Source organism: Lissotriton helveticus, chromosome 5_1, assembly GCF_964261635.1.
Source record: "Lissotriton helveticus chromosome 5_1, aLisHel1.1, whole genome shotgun sequence".
NCBI classification, from domain to species: domain Eukaryota; kingdom Metazoa; phylum Chordata; class Amphibia; order Caudata; family Salamandridae; genus Lissotriton; species Lissotriton helveticus.
The window spans coordinates 2,042,237,132-2,042,252,280 of record NC_136065.1 but is presented as its reverse complement, the minus strand read 5'-3'; the positions used below and the strand labels follow the sequence as shown (position 1 = coordinate 2,042,252,280).

Below are 15,149 nucleotides of genomic sequence, written 5' to 3'. Positions count from 1 at the left end.
CAGAGTGGCAATGGAGCAGGGTGTTACCAGCATCCAGATGCCGCAGCTCCGAAGTCGCTTTATGAAGAAATGGTTTCACTTTGAAGAGAGAGGTGGTACCAGGTCATCTTCGTGTTTTTAGCAATGTGTTCCTTGAGGGAGATACATACAAAGCAAGGCCCTGTTGGTACCAAAATCAGTTCTCTAGAACCTACATTTATTTAAGGGGCCCAAAGGTATAACTCAATACACAACAAAAGGGAAAACAAGGAGAAGAAAAACACATAGGTAGGGCAGAAATTACTGCACACGACATATATTATGTCCAAGATACATTAGACAATCTATGTACATGTCAATGAAAGTTGCTCCAGCATGTGCAGAAGTGTAACATAAGTGCTCATGCTGGGTGATATTTGAAGGATTATGTGACTAAAGGTAAGTTGAGCTTTTGTCCAGACAGCTACAGAGCCTCAACATTTCAACACCATATTTAGCATGGTCTCATGTATCTTGGGCATAATATATGCTGTGCAACAATTTGTGTCCTGGCTGGGAAGACGGTCACCCACACACTCATCACCAGCATATTCGACTATGGCAACGCACTACGCTGGCATCACCGAAAAACAGATCAGGAAACTACAGAACGTCCACAACGCTGCAGCCAGACTGGTCCTCGACATCCCCCGCCGCAGCCACATAACTCAACACCTCCAACAACTCCACTTGCTCCTAGTCAACAAGAGAATCACCTTCAAGCTTCTCAAACCTGCCTACAAAGCTCTCCACGACGCAGGACCAGCATATCTAAACCACTGCTTTTCATTCCACGTACCGCCAGACAACTTTGCTCCGCCCAACTTGCCCTGGCCACAGTCCGACAGATTCACAAGACCAGGTTCTGGTCTTGTGAATCCGTTGGTTCGGAGGAAGATCCTTCTCCTACCTCGCCACCAAGACCTGGCCCTCCACCTTAGGCATTCCCTGTCACTGACCCAATTCAGGAAGGATCTCAAGACCTGGGTCTTCAACTGAACCTCCACACCCAGACAGATCAGCAGCCCCACCCCCCCTCAGCACCTTGAGACCCTCACGAGTGAGTAGCAGCGCTTTATAAACCCCTGATTGATTGATTGAGTCTAGTCCGGGTCCCTTGAGATTGTTGCTTGCTGAGAGAGGTGGGCGAGCCAACAGATTAATAGGGAGAGCAGACCCAGAGCCGATCCATGTGTATAGCTCAGCTCTTAGAGTCAATGCATGAGCCGAGCCCTGTAAATCATACATTATGTAAAATATGATAAAGTCTCTTAAAAATTAAAAACAATTGTATTTCTTTAACATGTGGAGGCTTTGACAATAATAAGTCACATAATAGCTCCTCTGAGAAGTCCGTATTAAAACTGATTTTCAACAGGAACCATTAGTGAGCCAATAGGCACGTCAGTTGTCATGTAAACCCTGTATGTGCCCCAGATTATTATAGAGCAACAATATAGTCTATTAAATCAAACACAATAGGTGTTTGTACAACTGGTATTCTGAACTCACAAATTTGAAACTGCTCTCATACACGATAATGAAGAAAAATTAGTTTTGTTGAAATAAAATATTTGCCTAAGATTACACAATTTAAGCAGGGAAGCAGTGATCTGTCTAAGGTTTCTGGTTTCACTTTGTACAAATTATCCACTACATGGGTGTCTATTTGTCTTTCCATTTTTTATGTTAACGATTTGTTTTGACATCTTTGTACATTTTTCTGCAGTTTTTATAAAGCACAAACTCGCTGGGCTTTACATGAGTACAGGCTACATTACACAAGGTTGCATTCATGCTTTATAGGTATGGTGAGATTAAGTGTTTCACCCAGAATCACAGGATGTTGAGCTGACACGAGACTCAAACTTGGTTCCCCAGGTCCAGATCTACAGCTCTGGCCGTAATACCACATCTTAAGGAACAGGGCCGGACTGACTACCGGGCGATTTGGAATGCTGCCGAGCTGGGGGCTGATTTCACTGCGATGGGGTCTGATTTCGTTCATGGAGACCTGCGTGTACTTCGAAATAATTCAAGCAAAACGAATTTCGTTCAGTACACGCAGGTCCCTATCAACGAAATCAGCCCCCAGCTCAGCAGCATTCCATAACGCCCAAAGCCAGTCCGGCCCTGCTAAGAAAAGCGAAGGTGCCAGGCAAAAGCCGCTTGGATAGTTATAGCTCGAAGCTCTAAAAGGACCTTGAGCTGAGCCAGAGCCAGGTTTCAGGCTTGAGCTTGGCTTAAGTTTTAAGTTGCTCGCCCAACTCTGCATACCAATGCTTACTCAACCGTAGGTTGAGCGCATGCAGCCCGTTTTCTTCTTCCCTAGTGTGCTGCAGCATTCTGTGTTGTCCTGCGACCCAGTGCCTGTCCTATCAGCTGTGCCCGAGGGCTGTTTCATTTTTTGGTGTATAAGTGAAGGTCTAGTGCTTCTTCAGTCTTCTACCTAAATTGGCCGGAATACAGACTGGAGATCAGTCTAGTCACCTTCGCCTTGGGAGATCTAACAATAGTGAGTTAGACCCTTGTTTACTGTAAAAACGCCAGCTACAGGCAGGTCTTCACATCTGCATTCTGGTTTCTTGGCTAGAGCATACAGTATGGGAATTCTTTCCGCAGTCCCAGAGCAATTGGGGATACTGAGCCTAGATTGTGACAATCGGAGGCATTTACGGCTGATATTCTGGACTTAGTCTTATTATTGAGGCCAAAACTGAGCACCAAGTACACCTCTTTTGCACTTGACCAACTACATTTTAGTAATCATGCTAATACCAGTGATGAAGTAGCTATGCGGTTGTAGCACATGTTGCAGTTGGGCGAGTCCTGTCTTGGGTTCATCCGTGGTCCCGGACACTAGCCCCCAACACAAAAAGAGCTCAAAACCCAGCTTGGTTGCAATAAGTCAGGCAACATGGGCGTCCTCATCTGTGAACATGAGTGGCCGCTTCCACTCTGTGCAGAGCTCAGACTGGTGAAACTCCTGTGCACAGGCCTAATATGATGGGTTTCTCTTGCTTCTAGATACCACCTTCCATTAAGCACTTTGTGATTCTTCAGGAAAGGAATCAACCTCAGGCACTTCCTTAGTACAGTATGTGCTCTAGGTGCACTTGGGTCATCTGGGCCTCACCCGTCATTATTTGTGGTGCAGATCTTTAGAGGACTACATCAGCCATCATAGTCTCCCACCTATTCAGCTCCTTTCTTGTTTTATTGTAGGGCTCTCTGAATGCCCCTTCTCAGAAGTTTGTTGACTCCTTCCTAGGCTTCAAAAGGGTCCTATGTCTCCTCACCTCAGCACACAAAAAGTCTCACCTACTACAAAGGATCCCTGGAATGTCCTGAAGAAGGCCTGCAGTGTACATCTGCTGTATGGGCTCTCTCCAGCCCTCCATCTTAGGTACCAGTGAGAGACAGTAAATGCAAAATAGATTTTAGTATGGCTATATCGATCGGTGTCACACACATGCATTCTCTACCCAAGCAGACCGATTAACCCATGTAACATCCATATCCCACAAGGATGGGCAAAGGATAAACTACATAAGACTGGCAGACCTCTTTAAAAAGTTGGGAGACGCCAGTAGGTAATTTCCCCCAGCAGGGACAGTTAAAAAGGACGATTTTGCCACCAGAAACACTTAAGCTGACAACACAGTCAGTCCTATACACCCCGGCAAGCTTGCGGTAGTCACGTTCAATAAGGAGAGTGCACATGGGATGCCTGCCCAGACCTCAGGGTCCCACTCTTGGTCTCAATCTGCGTCACACAAAAACTTCCAGTACAAGCATGATCGTTGTGTGTTCTGAGGCAGGGTTCTAAAAAAATACAGCTAGCTAGGATGTTATCGAGGCAGAGGTGCATGCTCACCAGAGACATGCAAGGAATCTTTCTCTCTCCCAAAGCTCAGGCACTGACTGAAGGGGGCCAACAGCTGTGATCTGTATCTGCAGTGAACCCGTGTGAAAGAGGCACCAAGAAAAGCAAAACAAAAAGTTAGTTACCTGTCTCTATACTTCTCCTGTGCTGGGCTCTTTCACAGATGCAATTATTAACACAAGGAGGTACCCCTGAAATGTATTACAGGGAGGGGGGTAATCACAACCAAAAGAAATTTTGTATCCCTGTTGTATGGAAAGCGGATTTCATTCGTTAATTTTGTCATAAATGGAAATGGTCTAACTTCAGTGGGGTCTAACTATCTATACCCATGTAAATTCGGGAAATATAAGGCAAAGTGGACAACTACACCAATGAATCAACTTAAGTAAATATACCAAGAAAACAATAATTATAAGAAAGGATACCAAACATTTATTTGTACCTCCCAATTGGGTTACAATCTAAAACACAATCAAACACAAATTAAAAAGGTTAAAAAACAACCACCATCGGTGGCATTACAATGAAATTTCCAAGCAGTCAAAGTTAAAACAGTCGACGCGGCGTTTCGGTGCTTTTTGGTTCTTGACACCTTCTTCAGGACATTAAAAACATTTGACTCCGTATCTACAAATTAGAAAAATATTTTCAGTATTTTATGCAATATTTACGTCAACCCACTTGCCTTACAAATACTTATTAATAACTTAAATCCTGGCCTATTCTAGCATATACTAATAGCTCTTTGTTTTATACTACTGAAGCTTTAGACAGTTCAATTATAAGTAACTCACTGAGTGTTAAAATTTGGTAGATTGTATCAATGACATAATGCTTCGATATACAGTTTGCCGGTTCCCTTTGCAGATTGGGACAATAAAGTGGGTCTCATACCTGTAATTTTAACAGAACTTCTTTAGAAGCGTTTCAAATGGCTTCCAAAGACTGTTACGACTTTCTCAGGATTTTCATATTTCCCTTGGTCTATATAAATACAACAAATATAGAAGGGCTCAGTATCTGGGTTTATCTGCTCACTCATATGTCTGCAACCATTATTGATAGTATGAAATTACCTCGGATCCCCAGAGCTAGAATCTTCTGTGCGCACGGAGGGGCCACCGTCAGTTGTGGAGGGGAAATAATTTTCCTAGCTCTTTAGACCTGGGTGTATAAAGGTCATATTTATCTGCAGTGTTCTTTGGTAATGTTGAGAACTCACTACATACCGTTAATGATTTAACCACTACAATCTCATAGTATACTGACCTGGTTATATGTAGAGAGGTTCTTATTATGCTCTATGCTTTATTGGCATAATATAAATTTTGATGATTCTTAAGATCTTCTCTTCATTGATGGAAGAAGAAATCTGTGAACAATATAGTAGTCTTAGGTGGGAAACTAAACAGAGGTGCAAGTTCATTCAGGCATAATATGGGTGAAAGGACTAATCTGTTCACTTAAATGGAGTGGTATAGATTACAAAAAAAAACCCTTTACCATTTGTGACTTGAGTTTAACAGTAATGGTTAACAGATATTTACTGCCTTTAACGTAAAATATTTGTTTATAAGTTGCACCCGGTTTACTCGTTACACAGAACATACTATCCGGCGAAATCCATGACTTTAATAATGCCAAGATTCGCGAAATTCTAAAAAACGGGCGGGGGTTTTAGCTCCCATCTATCTCCCGCTTTCACAGGTATTGCTCGGAATTCTAAAACAACGGGCGGGGGTTTTAACTCCCATCTATCTATCGCTTTTACAGGTATTGCTCACCTTGTGATAAAGTTGCGGCCTCCCTGCTCCTCCGTGCTCGCGTCTTCATGGGGATTCGAAGAGTGGCTTGAACTAATTATGGCTCTTGTTTATATGCTAACGCTTCCTCTTGTCACCCGGAAGTAGTACCCTATGGATTTTGGAAATACGGATTTGGACAGAGCTTGCTACTCCTTAAATTATTTTGGAGACTCGTATGTGCTGTCTGGCATATTTCAAACAGCATATATATCTCTTTTATCTATTTAGAAAATAAATAACGGGCACTAGCACGGAAGTAGATCCCGACATCGTGAATTCAGGAAATGTTATTTATCTATAATTTGTGGCTTCTAATAAAAAGGGGTTTAAATATCTTTTTTACGGAATTCTACTTGGGTCATGATATGCTCAATACCGGTTATCTACATTGTTAATTTTTGGCGAGTTATGTTTACGTCGGCCATCTTGGATTGGGCACAGTTCCAGAAGCTAGTAATCGAATACAGTTTGAACAAATACAACTGATACTGAATGTCCTTCAGTTATTTATACTTTGTAATTGCATTAATCTTACACATTATTATGTGATCATGCCTCTATTCTTGTATCTTCTGTTTAGTTATACATATAAAAAATGATCAACCTGCTTGATAAGTAATAAAGATACATATCGCCATAAAGCCTACTTTCTAATCTATATGTAGATACTCATTACATCCTATTAGTAATAAACATTATTGTGCACAGATGTCAATTCGCTACTGTATATCACTACAAAGGTTTACAAATGAAGTATGTACACAGTTACACAATGTTCAGATTTAAGCATCGTTATACATTTGTGCTGGTCTTATCATTTAAGCTGTTTGATTTAGCTATAAAAAACAGATACACAGAAATGATAATTGAAAAAACATAGCATCATAAGGTATACTTCATACTGTGTCTCTCGGTGCACATATCGTGATGTTAATAATCAACATTGGTATGCAAATATATTGGTTCACTAATAAAATATTTTTGGTCTGTTTCTTTTCTGTATCTCAAACTAGAGAGTCCAAAAGGATGGAGGCCTTTATACCATTTTACATTCATAATGCCTCGAAATATGGACAATACTCAATCAAGGGAATAGGATATACAGTCCAGAGAGTAGTAGCTTGGATTACTTTTACATTCATAAAATTAATCTCTCCCATTCCTCTCTGTTATTTAACCCGGTACGGAAGGTATTAAATAGAGACATATAGAATTGTTCTCTTTTTTTACGTTTATTGTCCATATTTCCACCTCTGGTATTGTGTGATATTACTTCAACAACACACCATTTTAAATCATCTATTTTGTGGTTGTGTGTTAGCCAATGTTCTACTAATGGAGCAGATCTCTTTTTTGTTCTGATTGCTGATTTGTGTTCTGTTATTCTAGTTTTTATTTCCCTAGCCGTTTCTCCAATGTAAGCTTTGTTACACGGGCACTTGATCATGTAGATCAAATTTTTTGTTCTACAGTTTACAAAGTTTCTTAACTTGTGTTCTACTCCATTGTACGATATTACATTGCCTTTGATAAGTGATGTGCAGTTTAAGCACATGTTACAAGTAAAATTACCAACTGGTAGAGGGGTATTATTGATGGTGTTTTGGGTGATCCGTGTATTTTCTCTAAAAGTGTGTACCAGGCAATTTTTAATGGTTCTGTTCCTACGGAAACTAAACATCGGTTTAGGAATATTCTCTCCAGGTCTTTCGTTCAGTAATGACCAGTTCCGGTTTATGATGTTTTTGATTTTATTACTGGCTACACTGAAGTTGGTTACAAAGATTAGTCTATCTTTGGTGTTATCATTTCTTATGGTGCTTTGATCCCTATCTTTGTTTTTATCAAAGAGGGCCTCTCTGTTGTAATATTTTGCGCGTTTATACGCACGTTTGATCAAGTTTTTGGGATAACCTCTGTTCCTAAGTTTGGCAGATAAGACATCAGCATGTTTGTTATAGTCCTGTATATTAGTACAATTACGTCTTATACGTAAGTATTGTCCAAACGGAATGTTGTTCTTTTGGCTACTAGGGTGGTTACTCTTGTAATGTAACAAAGTGTTACGATCGGTTGGTTTGGTGTAAAGGTCAACCCCTAGGACACCATTTTCTGCTCTAATCATGATGTCCAGAAATTCTATTGCATCTTTGTCAAGGTTGGACGTAAATTTAAAATTTTTGTCGCCCAGATTTAGCCAATCAATGAATTTGTTGAGCGAATCCTTGGTGCCGGTCCATATAAAGAAAATATCGTCGATGTATCTCGACCAACAGGTGATATTTTCACTAAATGGAGCTATATTATTAAAAATATGTTTTTCCTCGAAGGCTGCCACGTATAAACAAGCCAGACTTGGGGCACAGGTGGCCCCCATGCTGGTCCCTTTTATTTGCTTGTAAAAATTATTTTTAAATAAAAAAATATTGTTTTTTAAAATAATTTCAGCACATTCCAAGATGAATGTTGCATGTTGATCTAAGTCATCTGTCTCATTTTTAAGGAGGCCCTCTAACATCATGATGGTGTCATCCTGTGGGATGTTTGTATAGAGGGCCTCTATATCCAGTGTTACCAACCATTGTGTATTACAATCGTATGGTAAACCTTCAATTTTTTCGATCATGAATGTTGTATCCTTTATGTATGCCTTCTGTTTGGTTACTATGGGTTGAAGAAACTTATCTATATATTTACTTAAGGGTTCTGTGATAGAATTAATGGATGACACAATAGGTCTCATTGGTGGGTCGATTATGCTTTTATGGACTTTGGGGAGCCCATAAAGGGCAGGAATGATTGGTGACTCATTTTTCAGGAATTTATATTCGTCTATGCAGATTACCTCGTCTTCTTTGGCAAAATCAAGAAGTGTATTAACCTTCTGAATCAAGGCGTTCCATTCTGCTCTATTAGAAGAACAGTAGTGTTCAGTATTATTGAGAAGAGTCATTATTCTTTTTTCATAGTCTTCGGTATTCATTACAATAATACTGCCTCCCTTATCTCCGGGCTTAATAGTTAAAAGATCATTGTTTTCAAGGTTTTTCAGCGCTACTCTTTCATCTGGACTTAGATTGTTTATACCTACTAGTGGGTGCGTCAGAAGTTCTGAAATGTTACTTTCCACTACTCTTTCAAACAAATCCACTTGTTTGTTAACCATCCCAATATTGGGTGTCCAGGTCGATCTGGGTTTTAGACCCGATTTGTTAGTAGGGCCATCTTTTGCAGGTTTGTCTCTAAAGAAGTCTTGTAATCTGATTTTTCTAAAAAATCCCTGAAGATCCCTTTCTAAGTTGTATTTATTAACAAGGGTACTGATGGCAAAACCTAAACCTTTCTCGAGGACTTCTTTTTCTATCTTAGTTAGAGTAACATCAGAGATATTTATTATTGATGCTTTCTGATTTAGTCCCACTTTGGTTGGCTCCTCGTGTAATATCTCCTCTGTTGTTGAGGTTGAGGGAAAAACTTCCCTCTCCCATTGCCTCTCGGGCGGTTGTGGTGGTTTTGGTTGTTCCCTCGACCCCGTTGGCCTAAAAAAGGTAGAGACTCTCTATTTGGGGTTGAGGTAGATTCTCCTGTCCTATTTTTATCTGTAGTTTTATCTTGTTCGGAGTCTGTACTAGTATACGATGAGTCCAAAAAGGACACTCGTTTTTTGGGGTATGTTCTCCAAGGTTGTTGCCACTGATTTCTAGTGGGGAAATTTTCTCTAGAACGGTCAAAAAAGTCTTTTTGGGTATAAGGATAAACAGTCTCAGTGTTGTAATTAGAGACATCTTTGTTGAATTTATTAGTTTTTTTACCAAATAAATAATCCCTATAGCCAGAAACGTCCCTTTGAATGTCCTCTAATTTTTTCTTAGCGTCTTCAAGAATGGAAGTGTCTAATTTTGCTTCCAACTCTGCTATCTCTTTTCTTTCTATAATCAATATGGAATTAGCCGTTTCGATTATCAGCAACATCCAGTCCCTGCTGCATCTGTTGGCAATCCGGGTCCAGTTTTCTATAAACCCTGCGTGGCGTATAAACACCCCTGGTTCATTTTTAACCTGCAGGCCATTGGGGATTATGCCTTTTTCCATAATTATGCCGTTTTTCAGGGCATAATCCCACATAGTGTACCAAATCCTCACAAATGGACACTTTAAAAACCAAAGGATTCTCAGAAGAAGAATTCAATAAAATTGTAAATGGCACATCTAAAAATTATACTTCCATTACGAACACCAATAATGATGAGGAGAGATGGCGTGAATTGTGGAACAACAAAAAGAAATTAGTGCGTACAGAATTACACGCTGATTTTTTGATTGATTACCTGAAAAAAGGCATAATCCCCAATGGCCTGCAGGTTAAAAATTAACCAGGGGTGTTTATACGCCAAGCAGGGTTTATAGAAAACTGGACCCTGATTGCCAACAGATGCAGCAGGGACTGGATGTTGCTGATAATCGAAACGGCTAATTCCATATTGATTATAGAAAGAAAAGAGATAGCAGAGTTGGAAGCCAAATTAGACACTTCCATTCTTGAAGACGCTAAGACAAAATTAGAGGACATTCAAAGGGACGTTTCTGGCTATAGGGATTATTTATTTGGTAAAAAAACTAATAAATTCAACAAAGATGTCTCTAATTACAACACTGAGACTGTTTATCCTTATACCCAAAAAGACTTTTTTGACCGTCCTAGAGAAAATGTCCCCACTAGAAATCAGTGGCAACAACCTTGGAGAACATACCCCAAAAAACGAGTGTCCTTTTTGGACTCATCGTATACTAGTACAGACTCCGAACAAGATAAAACTACAGATAAAAATAGGACAGGAGAATCTACCTCAACCCCAAATAGAGAGTCTCTACCTTTTTTAGGCCAACGGGGTCGAGGGAACAACCAAAACCACCACAACCGCCCGAGAGGCAATGGGAGAGGGAAGTTTTTCCCTCAACCTCAACAACAGAGGAGATATTACACGAGGAGCCAACCAAAGTGGGACTAAATCAGAAAGCATCAATAATAAATATCTCTGATGTTACTCTAACTAAGATAGAAAAAGAAGTCCTCGAGAAAGGTTTAGGTTTTGCCATCAGTACCCGTGTTAATAAATACAACTTAGAAAGGGATCTTCAGGGATTTTTTAGAAAAATCAGATTACAAGACTTCTTTAGAGACAAACCTGCAAAAGATGGCCCTACTAACAAATCGGGTCTAAAACCCAGATCGACCTGGACACCCAATATTGGGATGGTTAACAAACAAGTGGATTTGTTTAAAAGAGTAGTGGAAAGTAACATTTCAGAACTTCTGACGCACCCACTAGTAGGTATAAACAATCTAAGTCCAGATGAAAGAGTAGCGCTGAAAAACCTTGAAAACAATGATCTTTTAACTATTAAGCCCGGAGATAAGGGAGGTAGTATTATTGTAATGAATACCGAAGACTATGAAAAAAGAATAATGACTCTTCTCAATAATACTGAACACTACTGTTCTTCTAATAGAGCAGAATGGAACGCCTTGATTCAGAAGGTTAATACACTTCTTGATTTTGCCAAAGAAGACGAGGTAATCTGCATAGACGAATATAAATTCCTGAAAAATGAGTCACCAATCATTCCTGCCCTTTATGGGCTCCCCAAAGTCCATAAAAGCATAATCGACCCACCAATGAGACCTATTGTGTCATCCATTAATTCTATCACAGAACCCTTAAGTAAATATATAGATAAGTTTCTTCAACCCATAGTAACCAAACAGAAGGCATACATAAAGGATACAACATTCATGATCGAAAAAATTGAAGGTTTACCATACGATTGTAATACACAATGGTTGGTAACACTGGATATAGAGGCCCTCTATACAAACATCCCACAGGATGACACCATCATGATGTTAGAGGGCCTCCTTAAAAATGAGGCAGATGACTTAGATCAACATGCAATATTCATCTTGGAATGTGCTGAAATTATTTTAAATAACAATATTTTTTTATTTAAAAATAATTTTTACAAGCAAATAAAAGGGACCAGCATGGGGGCCACCTGTGCCCCAAGTCTGGCTTGTTTATACGTGGCAGCCTTCGAGGAAAAACATATTTTTAATAATATAGCTCCATTTAGTGAAAATATCACCTGTTGGTCGAGATACATCGACGATATTTTCTTTATATGGACCGGCACCAAGGATTCGCTCAACGAATTCATTGATTGGCTAAATCTGGGCGACAAAAATTTAAAATTTACGTCCAACCTTGACAAAGATGCAATAGAATTTCTGGACATCAGGATTAGAGCAGAAAATGGTGTCCTAGGGGTTGACCTTTACACCAAACCAACCGATCGTAACACTTTGTTACATTACAAGAGTAACCACCCTAGTAGCCAAAAGAACAACATTCCGTTTGGACAATACTTACGTATAAGACGTAATTGTACTAATATACAGGACTATAACAAACATGCTGATGTCTTATCTGCCAAACTTAGGAACAGAGGTTATCCCAAAAACTTGATCAAACGTGCGTATAAACACGCAAAATATTACAACAGAGAGGCCCTCTTTGATAAAAACAAAGATAGGGATCAAACCACCATAAGAAATGATAACACCAAAGATAGACTAATCTTTGTAACCAACTTCAGTGTAGCCAGTAATAAAATCAAAAACATCATAAACCGGAACAGGTCATTACTGAACGAAAGACCTGGAGAGAATATTCCTAAACCGATGTTTAGTTTCCGTAGGAACAGAACCATTAAAAATTGCCTGGTACACACTTTTAGAGAAAATACACGGATCACCCAAAACACCATCAATAATACCCCTCTACCAGTTGGTAATTTTACTTGTAACATGTGCTTAAACTGCACATCACTTATCAAAGGCAATGTAATATCGTACAATGGAGTAGAACACAAGTTAAGAAACTTTGTAAACTGTAGAACAAAAAATTTGATCTACATGATCAAGTGCCCGTGTAACATAGCTTACATTGGAGAAACGGCTAGGGAAATAAAAACTAGAATAACAGAACACGAATCAGGAATCAGAACAAAAAAGAGATCTGCTCCATTAGTAGAACATTGGCTAACACACAACCACAAAATAGATGATTTAAAATGGTGTGTTGTTGAAGTAATATCACACAATACCAGAGGTGGAAATATGGACAATAAACGTAAAAAAAGAGAACAATTCTATATGTTTCTATTTAATACCTTCCGTACCGGGTTAAATAACAGAGAGGAATGGGAGAGATTAATTTTATGAATGTAAAAGTAATCCAAGCTACTACTCTCTGGACTGTATATCCTATTCCCTTGATTGAGTATTGTCCATATTTCGAGGCATTATGAATGTAAAATGGTATAAAGGCCTCCATCCTTTTGGACTCTCTAGTTTGAGATACAGAAAAGAAACAGACCAAAAATATTTTATTAGTGAACCAATATATTTGCATACCAATGTTGATTATTAACATCACGATATGTGCACCGAGAGACACAGTATGGAGTATACCTTATGATGCTATGTTTTTTCAATTATCATTTCTGTGTATCTGTTTTTTATAGCTAAATCAAACAGCTTAAATGATAAGACCAGCACAAATGTATAACGATGCTTAAATCTGAACATTGTGTATCTGTGTACATACTTCGTTTGTAAACCTTTGTAGTGATATACAGTAGCGAATTGACATCTGTGCACAATAATGTTTATTACTAATAGGATGTAATGAGTATCTACATATAGATTAGAAAGTAGGCTTTATGGCGATATGTATCTTTATTACTTATCAAGCAGGTTGATCATTTTTTATATGTATAACTAAACAGAAGATACAAGAATAGAGGCATGATCACATAATAATGTGTAAGATTAATGCAATTACAAAGTATAAATAACTGAAGGACATTCAGTATCAGTTGTATTTGTTCAAACTGTATTCGATTACTAGCTTCTGGAACTGTGCCCAATCCAAGATGGCCGACGTAAACATAACTCGCCAAAAATTAACAATGTAGATAACCGGTATTGAGCATATCATGACCCAAGTAGAATTCCGTAAAAAAGATATTTAAACCCCTTTTTATTAGAAGCCACAAATTATAGATAAATAACATTTCCTGAATTCACGATGTCGGGATCTACTTCCGGGCTAGTGCCCGTTATTTATTTTCTAAATAGATAAAAGAGATATATATGCTGTTTGAAATATGCCAGACAGCACATACGAGTCTCCAAAATAATTTAGGGAGTAGCAAGCTCTGTCCAAATCCGTATTTCCAAAATCCATAGGGTACTACTTCCGGGCGACAAGAGGAAGCGTTAGCATATAAACAAGAGCCATAATTAGTTCAAGCCACTCTTCGAATCCCCATGAAGACGCGAGCACGGAGGAGCAGGGAGGCCGCAACTTTATCACAAGGTGAGCAATACCTGTAAAAGCGATAGATAGATGGGAGTTAAAACCCCCGCCCGTTGTTTTAGAATTCCGAGCAATACCTGTGAAAGCGGGAGATAGATGGGAGCTAAAACCCCCGCCCGTTTTTTAGAATTTCGCGAATCTTGGCATTATTAAAGTCATGGATTTCGCCGGATAGTATGTTCTGTGTAACGAGTAAACCGGGTGCAACTTATAAACAAATATTTTACGTTAAAGGCAGTAAATATCTGTTAACCATTACTGTTAAACTCAAGTCACAAAAGGTAAAGGTTTTTTTGTTGTAATCTATACCACTCCATTTAAGTGAACAGATTAGTCCTTTCACCCATATTATGCCTGAATGAACTTGCACCTCTGTTTAGTTTCCCACCTAAGACTACTATATTGTTCACAGATTTCTTCTTCCATCAATGAAGAGAAGATCTTAAGAATCATCAAAATTTATATTATGCCAATAAAGCATAGAGCATAATAAGAACCTCTCTACATATAACCAGGTCAGTATACTATGAGATTGTAGTGGTTAAATCATTAACGGTATGTAGTGAGTTCTCAACATTACCAAAGAACACTGCAGATAAATATGACCTTTATACACCCAGGTCTAAAGATCTAGGAAAATTATTTCCCCTCCACAACTGACGGTGGCCCCTCCGTGCGCACAGAAGATTCTAGCTCTGTGGTCAGAGGTAATTTCATACTATCAATAATGGTTGCAGACATATGAGAGAGCAGATAAACCCAGATACTGAGCCCTTCTATATTTGTTGTATTTATATAGACCAAGGGAAATATGAAAATCCTGAGAAAGTCGTAACAGTCTTTGGAAGCCATTTGAAACGCTTCTAAAGAAGTTCTGTTAAAATTACAGGTATGAGACCCACTTTATTGTCCCAATCTGCAAAGGGAACCGGCAAACTGTATATCGAAGCATTATGTCATTGATACAATCTACCAAATTTTAACACTCAGTGAGTT

The 15,149-nt window shown here is 39.0% G+C and overlaps 1 protein-coding gene across 11 annotated transcripts in view; it reads left to right on the top strand.

Annotated features, from left to right (window-relative positions):
• The window catches only part of TNXB (tenascin XB), a 775,055-nt gene that overhangs the window by 431,492 nt on the left and 328,414 nt on the right, over positions 1–15,149 (top strand). The gene's annotated exons all lie outside the window — the stretch shown is intronic.